This window comes from Pristiophorus japonicus, chromosome 5 (genome assembly GCF_044704955.1).
Source record: "Pristiophorus japonicus isolate sPriJap1 chromosome 5, sPriJap1.hap1, whole genome shotgun sequence".
In the NCBI taxonomy this organism is placed as follows: Eukaryota; Metazoa; Chordata; class Chondrichthyes; family Pristiophoridae; genus Pristiophorus; species Pristiophorus japonicus.
Window position 1 is genome coordinate 134316258 of NC_091981.1, and position 23778 is coordinate 134340035.

General features: G+C 48.8%; 1 pseudogene; it reads right to left on the reverse strand.

Moving 5' to 3' along the window:
* Window positions 1-23778, reverse strand: part of LOC139264110 (ATP-dependent translocase ABCB1-like) — a 146596-nt pseudogene that overhangs the window by 57237 nt on the left and 65581 nt on the right.

Genomic DNA, 23778 nt, shown 5'->3' on the forward strand with positions numbered 1-23778 from the left:
TGCCATTCCCTTTCTGCAGATAGCAGAAAGGGGCGAAACACGTACGCTGCAGTTAAGGAGGAGGTTCTAGAGGCCATGGGTATGAATGACGGGAGTCCTTTCTCCCGAGTGGAGAAGACAGTGCAGCTCTATGGGGAGACTCCACAGGCTTTCGCGGACAGGTTGTGGCCGGTCTACGAAAGGGCCTGTAGTGGGGTTCTTGACTGGGCCCACCTGGGCCCTAATGAGCTGGCTCACTGGCTCCGCAGCCCGGTGGCAAACAGCTTATCTGGAGTAAAGGCAAAAGCCGAGGTCTAGTTCAATCCAAGATATCCCAGAAGCACCGAGGAGACAGTGATCAGACAGTTGACCCTGGCTTACCGGAACGGTAGAGGGACATAGAAACATAAACATAGAAACATAGAAAATAGGTGCAGCAGTGGACCATTCGGCCCTTCGAGCCTGCACCGCCATTCAACAAGATCATGGCTGATCTTCAACCTCAGTATCCCTGTCCTGCTCTCTCTCCGTACCCCTTGATCCCCTTAACTGTAAGGGCCATATCTAACTCCCACTTGATTATATCCAGTGAACTAGCATCAACAACTCTCTGCGGCAGGGAATTCCACAGGTTAATAACTCTCTGAGTGAAGAAGTTTCTCCTCATCTCAGTCCTAAATGGCCTATCCCTTATCCTAAGACTATGTCCCCTGGTTCTGGACTTCCTCAACATCGGGAACATTCTTCCCGCATCTATCCTGTCCAGTCCCGTCAGAATCTTATATGTTTCTATGAGATCCCCTCTCACCCTTCTAAACTCCAGTGAATAAAGGCCCAGTTGATCCAGTCCCTCCTCATATGAAAGCCCAGCCCTCCCTGGAATTAGTCTGGTGAACCTTCGCTGAACTCCCTCAATAGCAAGAACGTCCTTCTTCAGACTAGCAGACCAAAACTGAACACAATATTCCAGGTGAGGCCTCACTAAGGCCCTGTACAACTGCAGTAAGACCTCCCTGCTTCTATACTCAAATCCCCTTGCTATGAAGGCCAACATACCATTTGCCTTCTTTACCGCCTGCTGTACCTGCGTGCCCGCTTTCAGTGACTGATGAATCATGACACCCAGGTCTCGTTGCACCTCCCCTTTTCCTAGTCTGCCGCCATTCAGATAATATTCTGCCTTCGTGTTTTTTCCCCCAAAATGGATAACCTCACATTTATCCACACTATACTGCATCTGCCATGCATTTCCCCTCTCACCTAACATGTCCAAGTCACCCTGCAGCCTCTTAGCATCCTCCTCACAGCTCACCACCAACGAGTTTAGTGTCATCTGCAAACTTGGAGATATTACACTCTATTCCTTCATCTAAATCGTTAATGTACATTGTAAAGAGCTGGGGTCTCAGCACTGAGCCCTGTGGCACTCCACTAGTCACTGCTTGCCTTCTGAAAAGGACTCATTTATCCCGACTCTCTGCTTCCTGTCTGCCAACCAGTTCTCTATCCACATCAGTATATCACCCCCAAAACCATGTGCTTTGATTTTGCACACCAATCTCTTATGCGGGACCTTGTCAAAAGCCTTTTGACATTCCACATACACCACATCCACTGGTTCTCCCTTGTCCACTCTGCTAGTTACATCCTCAAAAAATTCCAGAAGATTCGTCAAGCATGATTTCATTTTCATAAATCCATGCTGACTTGGTCCGATCCTGTCACTGCTTTCCAAATGCGCTGCTATTTTATCCTTAATGATTGATTCCAACATTTTCCCCACTACTGGTGTCAGACTAGCCGATCTATATTCACCCATTTTCTCTCTCCCTCCTTTTTTAAAAAGTGGTGTTACATTAGCTACCCTCCAGTCCATAGGGACTGATCCAGAGTTGATAGACTGTTGGAAAATGATCATCAATGCATCCACTATTTCTAGGGCCACTTCCTTGAGTACTCTGGGATGCAGACTATCAAGCCCCAGGGATTTATCGGCCTTCAATCCCATCAATTTCCCTAATACAATTTCCCGCCTAATAAGGATATCCTTCAGTTCCTCCTTCTCACTAGACCCACTGTCCCCTAGTACATTCAGAAGGTTATTTGTGTCTTCCTTCGTGAAGACAGAACCGAAGTATTGGTTCAATTGGTCTGCCATTTCTTTGTTCCCCATTATAAATTCACCTGAATCCAACTGCAAGGGACCTATGTTTGTCTTTACTAATCTTTTTCTCTTCACATATTTATAGAGGCTTTTGCAGTCAGTTTTTATATTCCCTGCAAGCTTCCTCTCATACTCTACTTTCCCCCTTCTAATTAAACCCTTAGTCCTCCTTTGTTGAATTCAAAATTTCTCCCAGTCCTCAGGTTTGCTGCTTTTTCTAGCCAATTTATATGCCTCTTCCTTGGCTTTAACACTATCCTTAATTTCCTTTGTTAGCCATGGTTGAGCCACTGTCCCAGTTTTATTTTTACTCCAGACAGGGATGAACAATTGCTGAAGTCCATCCATGTGATCTTTAAATGTTTGCCATTGCTTATCCACCGTCAACCCTTTGCGTATCCTTTGCCAGTCTATTCTCGCCAATTCACACCTCATACCGTCGAAGTTACCTTTCCTTAAGTTCAGGACCCTAGTTTTTGAATTAACTTTGTCACTCTCCATCTTAATAAGGAATTCTACCATATTATGGTCACTTTTCCCTAAGGGGCCTCGCACAACAAGATTGCTAATTAGTCCCTTCTCATTACACATCACCCAGTCTAGGATGGCCAGCTCTCTAATTGGTTCCTCGACATATTGGTCGAGAAAACCATCCCTAATACACTCCAGGAAATCCTCCTCCACCGCATTGCTACCAGTTTTGTTATCCCAATCAATATGTAGATTAAAGTCGTCCATAATTACTGCTGTACCTTTATTGCACACATCCCTTATTTCTTGTTTGATGCTGTCCCCAACCTCACGAATACTATTTGGTGGTCTATACACAACTCCCACTGGCGTTTTCTGCCCTTTGGAATTCTGCAGCTCCACCCATACCGATTCCACATCATCCAGGCTAATGTCCTTCCTTACAATTGCATTGATTTCTTCTTTAACCAGCAACGCCACCCCGCCTCCTTTTCCTTTCTGACTATCCTTCCTAAATGCTGAATACCCTTGGATGTTGAGTCCCCAGCCTTGGTCACCCTGGAACCATGTCTCCGTGATGCCAATCACATCGTATCCATTAACTGCTATCTGCGCAGTTAATTTATCCACCTTATTCCGAATACTCCTCGCATTGAGGCACAGAGCCTTCAGGCTTGTTTTTTTAACACACTTTGCCCCTTTAGAATTTTGCTGTAATGTGGCCCTTTTTGTCTTTTGCCTTGGGTTTCTCTGCCCTCCACTTTTACTATTCTCCTTTCTATATTTTGCTTCTGACTCCATTTTGTTTCTCTCTGTCTCCCTGCATAGGTTCCCATCCCCCTGCCTTATTAGTTTAACTCCTCCCCAACAGCACTAGCAAACATTCCCCCTAGGACATTGGTTCCGGTCCTGCCTAGGAGCAGACCATCCGGTTTGTACTGGTCCTACCTCCCCCAGAACCGGTTCCAATGTCCCACGAATTTGAATCCCTCCCTTCTGCACCTCTCCTCAAGCCATGTATTCATCTGAACTATTCTGTAATTCCTACTCTGACTAGCACATGACACTGGTAGCAATCCTGAGATTGCTACTTTTGAGGTCCTACTTTTTAATTTAACTCCTAGCTCCCTAAATTCGTCTTGTAGGACCTCATCCCTTTTTTTACCTATGTCATTGATACCTATATACACCACGACAACTGGCTGTTCACCCTCCCTTTTCAGAATGTCCTGCACCCACTCCGAAACATCCTTGATCCTTGCATCAGGGAGGCAACATACCATCCTGGAGTCTCGGTTGCCCTTACAATTGAATCCCCTATCACTATAGCTCTCCCACTCTTTTTCCTGCCCTCCTGTGCAGCAGAGCCAGCCATGGTGCCATGAACTTGGCTGCTGCTGCCCTCCCCTGATGAGTCATCCCCCTCAACAATACCCAAAGCGGTGTATCTGTATTGCAGGGGGATGACTGCAGGAGACCCCTGCACTACCTTCCTTGCACTGCTCTTCCTGTTGGTCACCTATTTACTATCTGGCTGTGTACCCTTTACCCGCGGTGTGACCAACTCACTAAACGTGCTATTCACGTCATTCTCAGCATCGTGGATGCTCCAGAGTTCATCTACCCACAGCTCCAATGCCACAATGCAACGGTCAGGAGCTGGAGGCGGATGCACTTCCTGTACACGTAGTTGCCAGGGACACTGGAAGCGTTCCTGACTTCCCACCTAGTACAGGAGGAGTATAACATGTGTCCGAGCTGTGCTGCCATCACTTAACACTTAGATAAACTTAAATTGGCAACAACAATGTTAAAAGGTTACTTACTGCTATAAAAAGAAAAGAAAAACTACTTACCAATCACCAGCCAATCACTTACTCCCTTGGCTGTGACGTCACCTTTTGTTTTCTTTCTACTTCTTTGTTGTCTTCTCCCTGTAGCTGCACAAGTTGGGCCTTTATAGGCCTCTGCCAATCCCCGGACTCATGCCTCAGCGACCACGAACTCCCGCTGCCTCTCGCGGCCTTTATAGGCCTCTGCCGATCCCCGGACTCACGCCTCAGCGACCAGGGACAGAGGAGCCCTCCTCTAAAGGGAACGTCCATGAGATTAAACCCAGCCAAGGCAAGTGAGAATGGCATCGGGAAGGTGGGATCCCTCCCCACAAAGGGAGCGAGTGTTTTGGGTGTGGGAAAAGTGGGGACTGGAGGAAGGAGTGTAAGAACTCCTGGAAAGAGACGAAGGGAAAGGCCCAGCCCAAAAGGCCAGGGCAGGAACACCCGACTCATATGAGACACTCGTAGCCGCCCTACAGACACTTATAAACGGACAGGGAGCAGTTGCTTCCACAACCGGTATAGTAGCCGGTACGGTTAAACCCTCAGCTCCAACCTACCCAGATGCATGACTAAAGCTAGTGCAGCCTGTGTACCTGTGTTCCCTAGAGTACGATGCCTGGAAGAGACCGTGCGTTACGTTGGAGGTGGAGAAAGTGAAAGGGACCTACCTGCTAGATAGTGGTGCTTCCAGCACCCTTGTATATGCAGATAACCCAGCTACCTCACTTCTATCGAACAGGGTCTCGTACAGTCTAGTGGGGTTCACAGGCAATGAGCAAACTGGTTCATTTTCCATCCCGCTCACCATTCAGTTAGGGACACTGAAAACCAAATGGAAGTGTGTCCTGATGAAATGGGAGCAGAAGGGAAAAGGGATCCTGGGGGCTGATTTTATCATTGGCCACCAGATCCTAGTGGATCTCAGGAAGCACTGTCTATGGGGAGCCATAGGGACAGACAGGGAAAATGAGGTGGCGGTGATCCCAGAAAAAGGGGCCAAGAGAACGTTGTGTACCGTGAAGTCAAAGGAGAGTTAGGACTTGGAATTACTGGTCAGGAACACCCCAGTGAGTACCAGGCACATGTACGGGCATACCTTGCAGCATTCGCCACCCACAAACATGACTGTAGTAGGATAACGGGGGTGAAAGTTAGTATAGAAGGGGACCTCATGACCCGACCACAAAAGCAATATAACTTCCCCAGGGAGGCAGAGGCAGACCTGACAACGGGATCCTTGGTAGAGCAAGGGGTGTTCAGACCGATAGCTACCCATGTGAACTCTCCACTGTGGCCAGTTAAGAAACCAGACAACTCATGGAGGCCACCGTGGACTATATAAGAATATTCCTGCCTGTGCACCCACTGTAGCAGCCGTAGCGGACCTCATCGGGAGTATTCCAGCATCCGCAACCACTTTCACGGTGCTGGACATTTCAAATGGGTTCTGGTCCATTCCTTTAAAACGGGAGGACCAGTACAAGTTTGCCTTTACCTTTAAGGGCCAACAGTACACGTGGAACTGTCTTCCCCAAGGCTTCCACAACAGCCCCAGCATTTTTCACCAATGTATGGCGAACTGTTTAAAGGGCTTAGCAGACCCCAGCAGTTGGTGCAGTATGTGGATAACCTGCTCTTGTTTACCAATCAGGGGGAGGAGCATGGCCCACTGCTGGCCGAGCTGCTGGAGCTGCTAAAAGAAGAAGGGTTCAAAGTAAACTCCAAGAAGGCACAGATCGGCCAGAAGGAAGTCAAATTCCTGGGGCTGATTGTGCACGCTGGGGAAAGGGCCATCGACAAGGCTAGAAGGAAGGCAGTACAGGAGTTACTGGCCCCCAGCACAGTGACAGGGGTAAGATCCTTTCTAGGACTCACCGGGTACTGCAGAGATTTTATTGAGGATTATGCAGCCACCACACAAGGGTGTAGAGTGGAACTGGGATGAGAGTTGCGAGGCAGCATTTAATCAGCTCAAGAAGGACTTGCAGACCGCACCAGCCTTAGGAGCGATAGATGAGGAAAAGGAGTTTTTCCTGGAGGTGGCAGCCAGGGGGGACAGCCTGAGCTCAGTGCTGCTTCAAGAGCGGCACGGCCAGCTGAGACCGGTGGTTTACTCCTCCAGGATCCTCACAGATGTGGAGAAGGGGTACTCCAACTGTGAGAGACACCTTCTAGCCACACATTGGGCAGTGAATAGATCCTTGATCTTTACGGGAGGGTCTCCTCTAACATTCCTAACCCACCACACACCTACCCAGATGTTCCTAGATGGGAAAATTAAGGACGGGACGGTGAGCAGTGCCCGCATTGCTCACTGGACCCTGCTCCTCTTCCAGATGGATCTCAGAGTAGAAGGCCCCCACGAGGCAAGGCTCGCAGCCAACCTAGTCTACCCAGGGAAAGCCCACAGGTGCTCCATAGAAGGGGTATGGGAGGTGAATATTGGCCTTTGGGCTGGGTTACACCCTACAGGCCGGGACATCTACGTGGATGGGTCCAGCACGGTATCTGCTGGCAAGCGACTCACCGGGTACAGAGTCTATGACCCAAGGGCAGGTATTGCCCTGGCAATCAAGCTCCCCAGCACCATGAACGCCCAACATGCTGAACTGTCCGCCGTAATGTACATGGTGACCCACCCCGAGGAATTCCCTACCCCGTACACGATTTGCTCGGACAGTATGTTCACCTGCAATTCGTGTATGGAATACCTGGCTATCTGGTCCCGTCGCGGATACCCTGCTGGAGAAAATCATGACAGCGGTGGGGGAAGAAGGAAAGGTCTACATACATAAGGTGAAGGCCCATTCACAAACCAAACCCCATGCAGAGGGAAACCAACAGGCTGACAAACTGGCCAAAGAAGGTGCCCACACGGGAAAGTTCTGGGACCCCTATGACAATGGTTGCATAGCAGCAGTCAAGGATAAGAACAGGGCAGTAGAGAGTACAGGGATAGCTTTGGCCCCAGACTTAAAAACAGTTCAGGCACAGGACCCGGTCCTGAAAGCTGTCCTGAATGCACTATCTAGAGGAGAGTGAGTAGAAGGTCTGTACGGCACAGCAGCCTTTACCATTAAGGAAGGCACGCTGTTTAAAGAGGGACAGTGGGTCGTACCACAACAGCACCAGAGGGAATTCCTAAAACTGGCCCATGAGGGTCCAGGAGCGGGACACCCGGGCCTGAGACCACCTGGCAACGGGTGGAACAGGCAGGATGGTGGCCGGGACTCAGGGAGGACGTCCGCGAGTTCTGTGCAAACTGCCTGGTGTGTGCTGCGAACAACCCTGACACCCAGAAAAGGAAGGTGTCCTGAGGACACGTCAGGAGGATAGAGGGACCATGGCAGTCAAACCAAATTGACTACATCGGGCCCCTACCCACCGCCCAGGGAGGCTACAAATACTGCCTAGTCTTGGTGGACGTGTTCTCAAAATGGGTTGAAGCCTTCCCCTGCCGAACAGCCACTGCGCTAGGGACAACTAAGGTTCTAGTGAGGGAAGTGTTCTCCTGGTGGGGACTCCCACAGTGTGTGGAGTCGGACCAGGGGAGCCATTTCACCGGGCAGGTAATACAGGCAACCCTTAAGTGCTCGCCATTGAGGGGAAATGGCACGTTGCCCACAACCCACAGTCATCGGGCATTGTGGAGTGTTTAAACCGCACCATTAAAGAAAGGCTGCGGAAGTAGACGGGAGACCCACCCCAAAAGTGAGTGGAGGTCTTATCATTGGTCCTAATGGGGATCCGAGCCAGCCAGTCAAAGAGCACGGGGTAGTCCCCATATGAGCTCATGACTGGCCGGATCATGCGGACCCCCACCCATGTCCTAGCCCCGGTGCTCATAGAGGGTCAGTTCAGAGAGGTGAACCGGGACTGGTTTGTCAGGAACCTGTTTGAACACCTCAAACAGATTCACTGGCAGGTTGCTAGTAACATGGGCAGACAGCATCAGAGTAACCGATTGCTGCTAGAACCCAGCAAACACCACGAATGGGAGATAGGGGACCAGGTCACTGGGAGGAACTATGCTCAGGTAGGGGTTTTTGAAGCATTATATATGGGGCCATACAGCATTGTCGACAAGGCAAGCCTGATGGTCTGTGCCATAAAGCTGCCCCGCCGTACTAAGCGGTTCCACATCAACCAGTGCAAGCTGTACAACCCAGGATCAGGCAAGCACAGAGGGCAGCCGCGAGGGGTGAACCGTCCTCAGGACGGGGACCCTACGTTGGCCACCCCCGATGGTGGAGGGCCCACAGGGAATGTGGCAGGCTCAGAAACAGTGCCTTTCGGGGCGGTGAATTGCACTACTGGAGGGGCTATCCCACCCATCGTTTGGGATTTGGACGCACCCCCAGTAACCGAAGCCCTGAGAAGGACCCTCCGTACACCACAGCCAAAGATACCATGGTCACCGGCATCTGAGCCTCAGTGATTCTACCCTAGGAGAAGGACAGCCCGACAGGTAAGGCCGAAGATCAGAAGTACAGAGGCTGCTCAGAGTAGGGACCCCCAGCCAGTCACCTCCAGCGGTGAGGGTCTCACAGGAGCAGTAGCAACGAGCTGTCCCAGAGACAAGGGTCTCCAGCTCACCAGCTGCGGGGAAACCCTAGCATCCAGGCGGCTATCAGGTCACACAAGGCATGGGTCCGACAGGGATTAACCAGGCCACCCGGAGACGGGTGGCGGTTGTACATAGCTCTAATTTTTAGTTTAAGGCAGCTGACTGCACCATTTTACATTTTAAGTTTAGTTTAGAATTAAGGTTAATGTTGCAATAATGTTTAGGTGATTGTTTTGAGTTTGTCTTGTGCGTCAGCCAGCCTGAGAGCAGTTCTCAAGGGCAGGGCGGTGTGTTTTGTGTGTTTTATAGGAGTGGAAAGGAGGGAAGGAACCAAGATGAGAAGGATCCTGTGTCTGCTCACCCTGGCAGGGGTAAGCATCGGGGACCTATGTGACGTGGAGGAATCCCGCATTTATGGGTGCTCGGGAGGGAGAACACCAATGGTGACTACCGGAGGTGGCACACAGTGGGTGGAGGAGATTGCTGTTTATTCCCATGAGGGACGGTGGCCAGAGTGGCTGTGGTCTAACTCTACCCGATACCCCAGCCAGGATGGGTTCACCTACGGGGGGGCTTCCATCCCATGCCCCAGGGTACAGGTCGTTGCAGCGCTGGTTAATGTGACTGAGGGAAAACGGGTATGCCTTACCTGTAAAGGGCAGATTCCTCTGGATAGGTGGTGGTGGCTCAGAAAACTGAGCAGTGACATGAGAGACTTCACAGCCGATTGGGAACGGCTGGGGAACGATGCCTACCGGACTATCACGGGGACACAGAGGGGAGTGAGTGTGTGTTGGGATAAGTGGTGGGAATCGGAACCATGGATCTATGTCTGCATTTGGAGGTCAGAGAAGGTCTGTCCCACAGGCATGTCGATTGCCTTTGCCAGAAGATGGCAAGATAACGGGAAAGGGATGGGATGGGACGCAAGTCTACTTGCATGTGAGGTCCTATACGTCCCGGTCCCAGTTAACGCCACTGAACTGCTAGTACGCCCCCAAAAAAACCCTGCCTACAATCCCGACTTGACGTACAGTAACTTATAGGTGTCCTACCACCACCGAGGGACCAGGGAATAGGCTAGTCCTCATACCAACCGATAAGATACTCTACCAGGGGATACACTATGCTGTCGCTTCAGTCATTCTAAACTTACCTGGATGGTGCCCCAAGGAAACAGAACTATTGGGGCCAAGTTTTGGCCTGAGATGCTCCTGATTTTTTGGAGCAACTGGTTTAGAATGGAGTATCTTAGAAATTTGAATTCTCGGCATTTAGTTTGCTCCAGTTCTATTCAGTTAGAACAGTTTCACTTTGGAACAGAATTTTTTTTCAAAAGGGGGCGTGTCCGGCCACTTATGCCTGTTTTCAAAGTTTAGGCAGTGAAAACTTACTCCAAACTAACTTAGAATGGAGTAAGTGAAGATTTTTGTACGTTCAAAAAAACCTTGTCTACACTTTAGAAAATCAGGCGTAGGTTACAAATTAGGCACAGGGAATGGGGGGGGGGGGGTGGTTTAAAGGGAAGTTTACAAACATTAAACACTTCAGTTTTACAAATAAAGAGCCATCATCAATAATAAATGATAAATACATCAATAAATCAACCAATAAATCAATCAAAAAAAATTAATAAAAAATATATATATTTTTTTTAAATCAATAAATAAAACCTTTTCTACATACCGACTGCAGCACCGGGAGTCCTCCAACAGCGTGCTGGATGCCCCCCCCCCAGTGTTTCACCATCAGTGTCTCTATTTCTCTGTCTGTCTGTGTGTGTCTCTCACTCTCTGTCTGTCAGTGTTTGTGTTTCTGACAGTGAGGGACGGGGGAGAAGGGGGGATGGGAGGGGGAGAAGGTTATGGGAGGGGGTGGGAGGGGGAGAAGGGGGAGGGGGAGAAGGGGGGTTGGTGGGGAGAAGGGGGTGGGAGGGGGAGAAGGGGATGGGAGGGGGTGGGAGGGGGAGAAGGGGGAGGGGGAGAAGGGGGATGGGGGGAGGGGGAGGGGGAAGAGGGGCGGTGGGGGGAGGAGGAGAGGGGGTGGGGGGCAGAAGGGGGGAGGAGGAGGAGGAGGAGGGGAGTGGGGGGAGGAGGAGGAGGGGGTGGGGGAGGAGGAGGGGGTGAGGTGGGGGGGGAGGAGGGGGGAGGAGAAGGGGGGTGGGGGGGAGGAGGAGGAGGGGGGAGGAGGAGGAGCGGGGAGGAGGAGGAGGGGGATGGGGGGAGGAGGTGGAGAGGATGGAGGCCGGGAGGGAGGGAAGGAAGGAGGCTGAACGGCCGGGCCCAAGACTTCGGGCCCAAGACTTCGGACTGAATTTACAGGTAGGTGATGTCGGGTCTCGGGGGGGGTCGCGGAGGTCCGAAGGGGGGTGGGGGGGGAAGAGTCGCGGAGGTCTGGGGGTGGGGGGGGGAGAGTCGCGGAGGTCCGGGGGGAGGGGGGGAGAGTCGCGGAGGTCCGGGGTGGGGGGGAAGAGTCGCGAAGGTCCAGGGGGGGAGTCGTGCGGGCTGCGGGGCGGGGGAGAGAGAGAGTTGTGGGGGGGGGGGGGTGAGGCGCGGAGGTCGGGTCGGGTCGGGGGGGAGTGGAGGAGCGGAGGTCGGGTCGCCGGAGGGGGGAGCAGAGGTCGGGTCGGGTCGGGGGGGGGTGGCAGAGGTCGGGTCGGGGTCCGGTCGGGTGGGAGGCAGCCTTATCCACGCAGCCCTAGTGAGGCCATTCAGCCAGGGCTAGGGGCTGCGTGCTTCGGGCCCCTTCCACAGTTTTGGGCGCCTGGAGCGCGCTTGTGCAGAGGTCCCGGCACTGTTTTCAGCGCAGGGATCTGGCTCCGCCCCCTACAGCTTGTGCTGCACCGCGCCGAGCTCCAGAGGGCCTGCAGGGAGCCGGAGAATAGGTACATTTTTTTTAGGCGCACTTTGTGGCGTGAAAAACGGGCGTCCAGGTCCGGGCTGAACCGTTTTAGGCACGGCCCGAAACTTAGGCCCATTATACCAAGTATTGCTATGAGACATGTTTAAAAATTTTTACGAGTTAGACTTTGGTAATGGAAACAAAGCAGACTTATATACATTCTACGCCAAAACCGACAAGGGTACCGGGAGACACAGGAAGGGAACCTGGAATGGCATTTTCAAAGCATATAACACGGGATCCTCTGTGGTGAATATTCTAGATGACATGGAACGACGACTACAAATAAATACTCTAAAGAACCAGCTACGTAAAATCCTAAAAGAGTAAAACACAGTGGTGGGCTCGGAACTACATGAGGATCAGGCCATGACAGTTCATTTAAAAGAAATCATAGAAGAATTAGAAAGACATGCTAAAACGGTAAATGCACTCATACGGGAGGACAGGAATGCTTCAGATCAGGCTGCACAGAATGAGATGTGTGTGCTGTACGGAGCATGGTTGCTGGGTGAGGGTCGCAGCAACCTGGAGGATTTAAAACAAGGTTTAGTCCCCTCCTGGATCAGCAACAAGCACCTCGCAGCCCTCCACCCATTTGGTAATTTGCTGAGCCCGTGTCAACTCCGTCTAGCTTCGGAAGCCTACCCTGGCCCAGTGGACTGTGGGCGTTCCGATCACATGGTCATGGGTGGGACAGCCCGACCCGCACCGGTATACAGGGTGGAGAATATTGGGGTCATTCAAGGGGGTGCACACGTCCGTTACTCAGCGGGCCCACCTTATGTCATAAAGTGGGAACACGCTTTGACAGGTACTGACCTCTCTGGATGCCGGAGTGGGTGCACACACTTAGGGCCCAAGTTTCCACACGATAAAAAAACGGGCGCCTCTCCGAGCTGGGTGCCCGTTTTTCGCGCCTAAAACGGCGCCTAAAAAAAACCTCGCGATTCTGGAGCGTTCTGCAGCTCCTTGTCTGCCTGGCGCGGCGCCCAGGGGGGCGGAGCCTACACTCGCGCCGATTTTGTAAGTGGGAGGGGGCAGGTACTATTTAAATTAGTTTTTTTCCTGCTGGCAATGCTGCGCGTGCGCATTGGAGCGTTCGCGCACGCGCAGTGTGAAGGAAACATTGGCATTCGCCCATTTTTGTAGCTCTTTGTAGCGGTTTAATTTTTGAACATTTTTTAATAAAAGCACATTGCCCTTCCATGATCAGCACTGAGGCTTCTTGCAGCACTGAGAAGGTGCAGGAAGTCTCAGAAAGTTGAGGCATTCGTTTCCCTCCCCACCCCCCGTCGGGAATGAACGGAACGGCTTTCCCCCCCTTCCCCCACCGCGGGAATGAACGGAACGGCTTCCCCCCCCTTCCCCCACCGCGGGAACGAACGGAACGGCTTTCCCCCCCCTTCCCCCACCGCGGGAATGAACGGAACGGCTTCTCCCCCCATCCCCCCCCGCGGGAATGAATGGAACGGCTTCTCCCCCCATCCCCCCCCGCGGGAATGAATGGAACGGCTTCCCCCCCTTCCCCCCTGCGGGAACGAACGGAACGGCTTCCCCCCCTTCCCCCCCGCCGCGGGAACAAACGGAACGGCTTCCCACCCCCCCCTCCCCCCCCGCGGGAATGAACGGAACGGCTCCCCCCCCCGCGGGAATGAATGGAACGGCTTCCCCCCCCCCCGTGGGAATGAATGGAACGGCTCCCCCCCCCTCCCCCCCCCACGGGAAAGAACGGGCGCCTCCTCTCCTCTCCCCCCCCGCGGGAAAGAACGGCCGCCTCAGGCTGACTGCAGCATTCTCTGTGCCTGAAGCACTTTCACACAGGTAGGAAGATGGTTTATTTAATCTTTTCTTTGCTTATAAATGTTTATTCAGGTTGGATTTATTTGTATAATATTTGTAGAAGTATAAATAAGGATTTATTGTAGAATTTAATGACTTCCCCCCCCCCCCCCTCCCCCCCACCTCGTTCTGGACGCCTAATTTGTAACCTGCGCCTGATTTTTTAATGTGTAGACAAGGTATTTTCAATTCTACAAAAATCTTCACTTGCTCCATTCTAAGTTAATTTGGAGTACGTTTTCACTGTGGAAACTTTGAAATCAGGCGTCAGTGGCCGGACACGCCCCTTTTGAAGAAAAAATTCTGTTCCAAAGTAGAACTGTTCTACCTGACTAGAACTGCAGAAAAAAAAATGTGGAGAATTGCGATTTCTAAGATAGTCCGTTCTCCACCAGTTGCTCCTAAAAATCAGGCGCAAATCATGTGGAAACTTAGGCCCATAGTGCTGTGTCCCCAGCACTTGAACGCCTACTTGAGACCACAATGTGTGTTAAAGGCTGCTGCACAGCCTATCGACTGTACCATGGAGGTAATGGCACAAGACCAAGTTCCTCCACTGGTAACATACATAGGGGGTGGGACATATTGTATCACCACCAGTGCACCCCACTACCAATATGGACAACACATGTGGTGTTCGGTGAGTGAAAGCAGTTTTTATTTCAAACCTGAGGCAGAAGTTCGAGTGGTCCAAGAACGGATTGTTCCCATTCCTGAACCCTCCACTATTCACCTCACTGAAAACCGAAGAATCGACATTTTATTTCCACTCTACAATCTACTTCTGAATGACCAACGGGTGAGAAATTACTTAAAAGGACTAACTAGAACTATTCCTAACCAAAGAAAGTGGGTACTTAGCCCATACATCCAAAACACGACATACCGCATCAGCGGACGCACCCCAACTGAAGACTACGCAGTCCGAAGTCCTCTCCTCCATCCGGGGTACAGTTCGCTTAGAAGGCAAAGTGCAGCGAACCCCAAAACCGCGATTCACGGGCAACTGTCAAAAGGGATTGGTGACCATAACCCCCTGAACCCCCCAGAGCTATAACTTAGTTAGTTAGGGGAATTGGGAGGGGGAGGCTGGGATAACTTGTGTAAATGTATCTGCATTCTCCTCTTCACCCCATTTAGAGTTTAAGCTGTATTCTTTTCCCCACAGGCTGTATTTTGACAATTTATTCAATGTGTTGTACCCCTCAGTGTGTATTGGTATCACTATTCTGTGTGTGTTATTAAAGGTGTGCCCTTTACTTCTTTTTAAACACAATAAAGCCATACCTGCTTCCTACCTTGAAACCGATTGTCTGCCCAAATCTGTCACAGTCCCTTCATAATTCCAGAGTCTAGAACCAAGGGTGTGGGAGCGATTCGAAACCGCTCATATAAGGTCAGAAGGGAAAGCTGACCCCCTGAAAACCATCTCTTACACCCTGCAGACAGCGATAGGCTTGCTCCACCCCAGGGAGACTACGCTGCATCACGCCATGCCACACCACGCTCCAGGAGGACCGGAGAATTGCTCGGGAATATTCCGCCGCACTTTCGAGCCCAGGCAGGTCATGTAAGTCTTGGAGGTGCGCCGTTTTCATCAGAACCGGTAACTTGGGCCCATAAAATTATTTATATGACCAATCCTCCTCCTGTCTGCTGCTGCCCCCTCTCCATTAAACCCGAGAATGGGCAGGTTAGGGTTAGGTTTGAGATTGAATTTGTTTTACATCTTATCTGAACCCAAACCATCTGTTTTTGCCCCCTTTACCTCTGGTTAGTCACTTGAGCCATGAGTTTAATTAAAATAGGTCTAGTAGATGGTACTTGCTTGTGCCTTTATTAAAAAGATGTTTTGGTATAAACCCTGCAATTGGGAAATGTAATTGTGGGCCCCAGGTCCACTTCTGACATGGCAAATATTCTGCATCAGGCAGGTGTGCTGAAGGCTGGCTACAGGATGGGTGGAACTGGTAGGATTTCTGGTGGGGAGACATCATTCACCAGATTCCTTTCCTCGAATGACATCAGGATGGAGAGTGGAAGAAACATACGCCTACCTCCTGTTGGAATTTTCCATCACAGCAAGAAAGGAGAACCGTGTTCCACTCCAAATTCTGCCTCCCACTGCCCCATCCCGCACCCACAACCACACTGCTAAAGCCCAGAGGAATTTCAGGGTTCTGATATTTGAAAATCTGCAGCGAGGGGAGTTCATTCTATTTCTTGCAGCCCCATGATGGTTTGACTCCCAGTTTTCTGTTCGTTTAGTGATAGCTCGGCCCTGGTCATGTACGGTCTTTTTGATTTAATGATCTATTTGTGCAAATTAATACTTTGGCATTGGCTTTTTAAATAAATTGAAGAAAACTACTGCAGCTAAATTTTTTAAAACTGCAACGTACTTTTGTATCTGGCCTGGTTGGATAGGTGAAGTGAATATCCTTGAATTTGATGTCTCCTTTGATACTATCTGGCTTATAACCATCTTAGGAGCTGCTGTCGCTAGGACGATGCTGGGAAAATACAAAAAGATAGAGATTTACATTGTAATGTTTTGACAAAGGAACCAAATCATCTCCATGACTGGGGAACATGTAACTGACTGCACAGAATACCCTTTGTTTGTATTTTCTTCCCATTGTTCTGCTTGTTTCTTACCTCGTCTCCTGAAGTTGTTGAATTGCATACAATTCCACAAGTGCCAGCAATCTCCTGGTACCTCAACCATGTGGACAATCTTGTTTTGTGAGCCTGGATAATGAATGCTTGTTGAAAATTCGACCAATGGGGCATAATTGCTGCATCTTGTTTTCACATAATGTCCAAACATGGACACTTCTCAGCAGGGAAAAGTGGACAGCGATCAGGAGCAAGAACTCTGGCTCATTTTTGTAATCCCTAGCTGAGGTCCCTACTGGTTCCCTGGCTAACATTAGCAATGCAGCATAGCCTGTGGAATGAACCATCGACTTTATGGTCTGCTGGTTTAGTTACCACACCACCACTGGTGGAATCCACTTAAAACAAGTCAAGTAATTATATAGTGTGATATCTTCTTGACAACATCATAAACACACAGACTACAAAATGGCTCTACAGAAAACTTGTCAGGCGACCTTGTCACATGATGCTTTTATGGTATTTACATGACTAGTTGCATTACCACAGTAGTCCACTAGGTGGAGCCCTATATTATACTTCTCCCTCCTTAATAAAGATGTAACCATAACAAAATAATCATCATACATAACTTGCATGGTTATACACAACAAAAGATATGGACTTATTTTGACATATTTATAAATCAAACTTAAGCACTTGTTTTCTGTTTCGAAGAGAATACCTTTGCTCTTGAACAGAACTTTCCAAACTTGGTGTCGAACTTGGACTCATTCTAAGCTGAGCCTGAGGAGAATTTTTCTCTAAGAGATGCCCTTGATCTACATTTGAACTCTCTACAACTTCCGACTGTTTGTCTGCCTGATTCAGACTCAGATTCAAGTTCTGACTTTCTCTTGCACTTGTTTCTAGTACATCTGATGTAGGATTTGCTACTGGTACTCTACTTGTAATCAGACTATCTGACTTATCAGAAAGAATCAAATCATCCCAACTTTCAACTCCTTCCACATCTGTAGGTAAAATATAATCAATGTGAACAAACCTAACCATTCTATGATCAAATAATATGTGCGAAGGCCACATATTCTTCTTGGTAACCACTTTAACCATTTATGCTGATAATTCTTCATTCTAACCTTCTGATTCAATTTCACACTTCTCTCTCTTACTCTATCTCTATCATGATTCTCTTTCTGTATTATTTGTTTCTCTTCTATTGACTGTGTCAAGTTTGGCTTTAATAATGAGAACCTGGTTCGTGGCTGTCGTTTAAGAAACTTCTCTGCTGGTTATTTACCAGTAGTTTTATGATGAGTATTACGATAAGTAATCAGAACATTTGCCAATTTGTAGTCCAACAACAACTGTCGTTTCTTTGGATTTGGATCCAACATTTGTTTGATGAGAGCACATTTTACGATTGTACTGTGTGTTCTGCTGCACCATTTGAAGCAGGGTGGTACAGCGGAACCTTGGTATGTTTCACACCAGGTCTGCTCATGAACTGTGCCAATTCTTCTGAACAAAATTGTGGCCAATTATCAGACACAATTTCTTCTGGGAGGCCATATGAAGACTACAATCTTTGCAAATTGTCCATTGTTTTACTTGTTGTTATTTTCCACATCGGAAACACCTCTACCCACTTTAAATGGCTATCAATCACAATGAACAATTGCTGTCCCTCTAGGTCACCAAAGTCTATATGTAACCTTTGCCACACCCTGGGAGGCCATTTCCATGGCTGTATTGACACTGATGGTGGGTTCTTGCTTACTGATTGACATGTTGTACATCGACTTACGATGTACTCTATATTTTTATCTAAACCTGGTCACCATAAGTAACTGCGTGCAAAATTCTTGGTCAAGCACGTTCCCAGGTGCTGTTCATGAAGATCTCCTCATAATTTGGACCTGAATTTATTTGCAATAACTATTCTTGCACCCCACATGATACAATCTTTATCCACTGATAATTAAGTCCTATGAACGAAGCATGGGTGAATAACTTTCTCTGTTACCTGGTTTGGCCATCCATTTGCAATGTAATCAAATACCTTTGACATAACTGGGTCACGTTTGGTTGCTTTACCAATCTCTTCAGCTGTGACTGGCAGTTCATCAATGTATGAAAAATGAACACTTCTTCCCTTTTGGGTGTAACTTGTGATGGGGATGGCAACCTGGACATAGCATCAGCATTAATGTGTTCAGCTGATTGTCTGCATTCAATGTCATACATATATGCTGTCAAAATCAATGACCATCTCTGCATTCAGGCTGCAGCTAAGTTTGGAACTGGAGACTTTGCATGGAGGATTGCTGTCAGGGGCTTATGGTCAGTAACAATAGTAAATTTACGACTATACAAGAATTTATGGAACTTCTTGACGCCCAAAATTAATTCTCTTTTGATCTGCGCATAATTACTCTTGCTGGCACTGAGAGTGCGTGAAGCAAAATCAATTGGTCTCTCCTCCTCACTATGTAGTACATGAGAGATCACTGCCCCAACTCCATACAGAGGGGCATCACATGCTAGCTTGATCTCCTTAGATACGTCATAGCGAACTCACTCACTCACTCATAGGCAATCCCTCGAAATGAGGATGACTTGCTACTACCCCAAAAAAGGATGAGTTCCCAGATGTTTCTATGAAGGACCTGAACTACATCCTGAAGGGTGGAAGATGCCTGTGCATGGATTTTTTTAATGTGTGGTGGCCATTGCACACCAGTCACCACACGGGCTTGACAGAGCTATGTCTTGGTCCAGTGGCAAGGATTACCCAAGACGACTGGAGACCAGCTCTGCTGCACAGACCTAGTACACGCACATATCACAGTGTGGGCTGGCCTATGCTGCCCCTGGGCCCCTGGCCCCGAACTCACGCCTCCCCGGGCCCCTCTACAGTCTCTCGCAGCTCCTTTGCCACAACCTCGCCACTCCTGCTGTATCTGTCCACGCTCCAATCACTGACCTGGACCTTGATGATGTCACTCTTCACTGCTGTCGCCCTCCTGCACCAGCTTGTGCTGCTCCCTGTAGTGGTATGCCTCCACGCTGCTCCCCGAGGCATCCACGCTGTTCCTTTTATGGACTAACATGGTACTCTCTACATACTGGCTATAACACTCTTTGAAGGCTGTGTCACACTCTTCTGATCACTTCCAATGGACCTGTTTTTTCAACAGCTCATTCAGTGGATGTAACACTACAGACAATTTTGGTAGAAACTGCCCATAATAGTTCAAAAGACCCAAAAATGATTGAAGTTCAGTGACATTCTTGGGAGTGGTTGCATTTCTGATTGCATCCAGCTTTCCCTTGGTTGGAAGTAAACCATCTTTATCTACTCTGTGCCCTAAGTACTCCACTGAATTTTGAAATAACTCACACTTGCGAGCAGTCACTCGTATTCTGTGCTTCTCTAGCCATTTGAGCACTTCATTCAACATGTTATTATGGATTTTCCTGTTTGGTGCTTAAATGAGTATGTCATCTAAATAACATACTACCCCTTCCATGCCCTGCAAAATCTGGCTCATCACCCCTTTTTATATGATGGGTGCTGAAGAGACTCCAAATGGTAGCATTTAAATTGATATAGGCCTAGAAGTGTATTTATGGTCAATCATGACTTGGACTCCTCATCTAATTCAACTTGTAAGTAGGCATTTCTGAGATCTAACTTTGAAAAGATCTGGCCACCTGTCAGCGTTGTGAACAAATCTTCTACATTTGTCAATGTATTGGGTAGATTACCCTCTAGAACCTGGTTTACGGTTACTTTATAATCTCCACGTAACCTTACCTTACCATTGGACTTGTATAACAACAATAAGTGTAGCGCAATTACTTAGATCTATCTTAGAGATAATGTTCTCAGTTTCTAGTCTTTTGAGTTCTTGCTCAACTTTCTCAACTTGAGTGTATATGGTACTGGACGTGGCTTGCAGTAAACTGGTCTAGCGTTCTTCTGTACCCTGACATTTGCCTTGAAACCTTGGATCGGACTGCCTGTTTCACAGAACATCTTCAGATACTTCTTGATGACATCATAAATACACAGACGACAAGATGGCCCGGCAGAAAACTTGTCAGGTGACCTTGTCACATGATGCATTTATTGTATTTACATGAGTAGTTGCATGACTACAGTAGTCCGCTAGGTGGAGCAGTAGTCTACTCGGTGGAGCTCTGTTTTACATATAGTTTACCTTACTGAATGCTAGGAGAAGGATACGCAAGGCATTATTTATCTTTGCAATAAGGCGATATACATCATAACCAGCAGTTGAGCCTTTGAAACACATTCTAGGTTTGATGCTCCCTGGCCAAGTGAGAATAATGATAACAACACGGAAAAAAACACATGTAAAAATATGATTATAGGTTAGTTACTGGGTTAGGTTTTTTACACAGAACAGTGGAAGGCATTTCTAAAAACCTGTGCAAAGGAGATAATTTATACTTAATGACAGAACACTTATAAGCATATATTAATGAGGGAACAGTAGTATGGTGGTTAAATTATGGGACGAGTAATCCAGAGGCCTGGACTAATAATCCAGAGATGTGCGTTCAAATCCCACCATGGCAGCTGGGGAATTTAAATTCATTTAATTAGATACATCAGGAATAAAAAGGTAGTGTCAATAATGTTGACCATGAAACTACCGGATTGTCGTTAAAAATCCATCTGGTTCACTAATGTTCTTTAGGGAAGGAAATCTGCCATCCTTGTCTGGCCGATATGTGACTCCTGACCCACAGCAATGTGGTTGACTCTTAACTGCCCTCTGAAACAGCCTAGCAAGCCACTTAGTTGTAGCAAACCACTACAAGAAAAAATAATAAGAATAAAATCCGATGGATCACACAACCTAGCACCGGCTTCAGACACGACAACGGTACACCCAGCCCAGTCGACCCTGCAAAGTTCTACTCATGAACATCTGGGGACTTGTGCCAAAATTGGGAGAGCTGTCCCACAGAATAGTCAAGCAACAGCCTGACATAGTCATACTCACAGAATCATACCTTTTAGCCAATGTCCCAGATTCCTCCATCAGAACAGGGGTACCTGAGGTGGCAGCACAGGAGAATACAGTTGGGACGGAGTGGCGCTGGGAGTCCTCAACCTTGACTCTGGACTCCATGTAGTCTGATGGATTCAGGTGAAGCCTGGGTAAGGAAACCTCTTGCTGATTACCAATTACCACCCTCCCTCAACTGATGAATCAGTACTCCTCCATGTTGAACAGCACTTGGAAGAAGCACTAAGTGTAGTAAGAGCAAAGAATGACTTCAAAGACCATCACTAAGAATGGCTTGGCTAGCACCACAACTGACCGAGCTGGCTGAGTTCTGACACGAGGGAAAAACCTACTTCTCATTGTCCTCACCAATCTACCTGTCACAGATACATCTGTCCATGTCAGCATTGGTAGCAGTGATCACCTCACAGTCATTGTGGAGACGAAGTCTCGTCTTCACACTGAGGACACCATCCATCGTGTTGTGTGGCACTACCACCATGTTAAATGGGATAGATTCAGAACAGATCTAGCAGCTTAAAACTGGGCAACCATGAGGCGCTGTGGGCCATCAACAGCAGCAGAATTGTATTCCACCACAATCTGTAACCTCGTGGCCCGGTATATCCCTCGCGCTATCATTAACATCAAGCTAGGGGACCAACTCTGGTTCAATGAGGAGTGTAGAAGAGCATGCCAGGAGCAGCATCTGGTGCACCTAAAAATGAGTTAGCAACCTGGGGAAGCTGCAACACAGGACCACATGCATGCTAAGCAGCGGATGCAGCATGCTACAAACAGAACTAAGCGATCCCACAATCAACGGATCAAATTAATGCTCTGCAATCCTGCCACATCCAGTTGTGAATGGTGGTGGACAATTAAACAACAAATGGGAGGAGGAGGATCCATGAATATACCCATCGTCAATGATGGCGGAGCCCAGCACGTGGGTGCAAAAGACAAGGCTGAATCATTTGCAACCATCTTCAGCCAGAAGTGCCGAATGGATGATCCACATCGGCCTCTTCCTGAGGTCCCCACCATCACAGAAGACAGTATTCAGATAATTCGATTCACTCCATGTGATATCAAGAAACGGCTGAGCACACTGGATATGGCAAAGGCTATGGGGATCGACAACATCCCGGCTGTCGTGCTGAAGATTTGTGCTGCAGAACTGGCTGTGCCTCTAGCCAAGCTATTCCAGTACAGCTATAACACTGGCATCTACAAGGCATTGTGGAAAACTGCCCTGGTATGTCCTGTCCACAAAAAGCAGGATAAATCCAATCAGGCCGATTACCACCCCATCAGACTACTCTCAATCATCAGCAAAGTGATGGAAGGTGTCGGCGACATTTCTATCAAGCGACACTTACTCATCAATAACCTGCTCACTGATGCTCAATTTGGGTTCGCCAGACCCACTCGGCTCCAAACCATATTGCAGCCTTGATCCAAACATGGACAAAATAGCTGAATTCCAGAGGTGAGGTGAGAGTGACTGCCTTTGACATCAAGGTTGCATTTGACCGAGTGTAGCATCATGGAGCCCTAGTAAAATTGAAGTCAATGGGAATCGGGGGAAAACTCTCCACTGGCTGGAGTCATACCTAGCACAAAGGAAGATGGTTGTGGTTTTTGGAGATCAGTCATCCCGGCTCCAGGAGATCACTGCAGGAGTTACTCAGAGCAGTGTCCTAGGTGCAACCATCTTCAGCTGCTTCATCAATGACCTTCCCTTTATCAAACTGGTGCTCTCCACTCTCAGGTCCTGCGACAGTTGGAGCTGGTGCTCTCCACTCTCTCTCCTGCGACAGTTGGAACTGGTGCGCTCCACTCTCTCTCCTGTGACAGTTGGAACTGGTGCTCTCCACTCTCTCTCCTGTGACAGTTGGAACTGGTGCTCTCCACTCTCCCGTCCTGTGACAGTTGGAACTGGTGCTCTCCACTCTCTCTCCTGTGACAGTTGGAACTGGTGCTCTCCACTCTCTCTGCTGCGACAGTTGGAACTGATGCTCTCCACTCTCCCGTCCTGTGACAGTTAGAACTGGTGCTCTTCACTCTCTCCCCTGTGACAGTTGGAACTGGTGCTCTCCACTCTCTCTGCTGTGACAGTTGGAGCTGGTGCTCTCCACTCTCTCTCCTGTGACAGTTGGAACTGGTGCTCTCCACTCTCCCGTCCTGCGACAGTTGGAACTGGTGCTCTCCACTCTCTCTCCTGCGACACTTGGAACTGGTGCTCTCCACTCTCCCATCCTTATATATATCAGTAATTAACTTTTAGCGTTGTTGTTGCCAATTTAAGTGTATCTAAGGATTAAGTCATGGCAGGAGAACTCGGACACG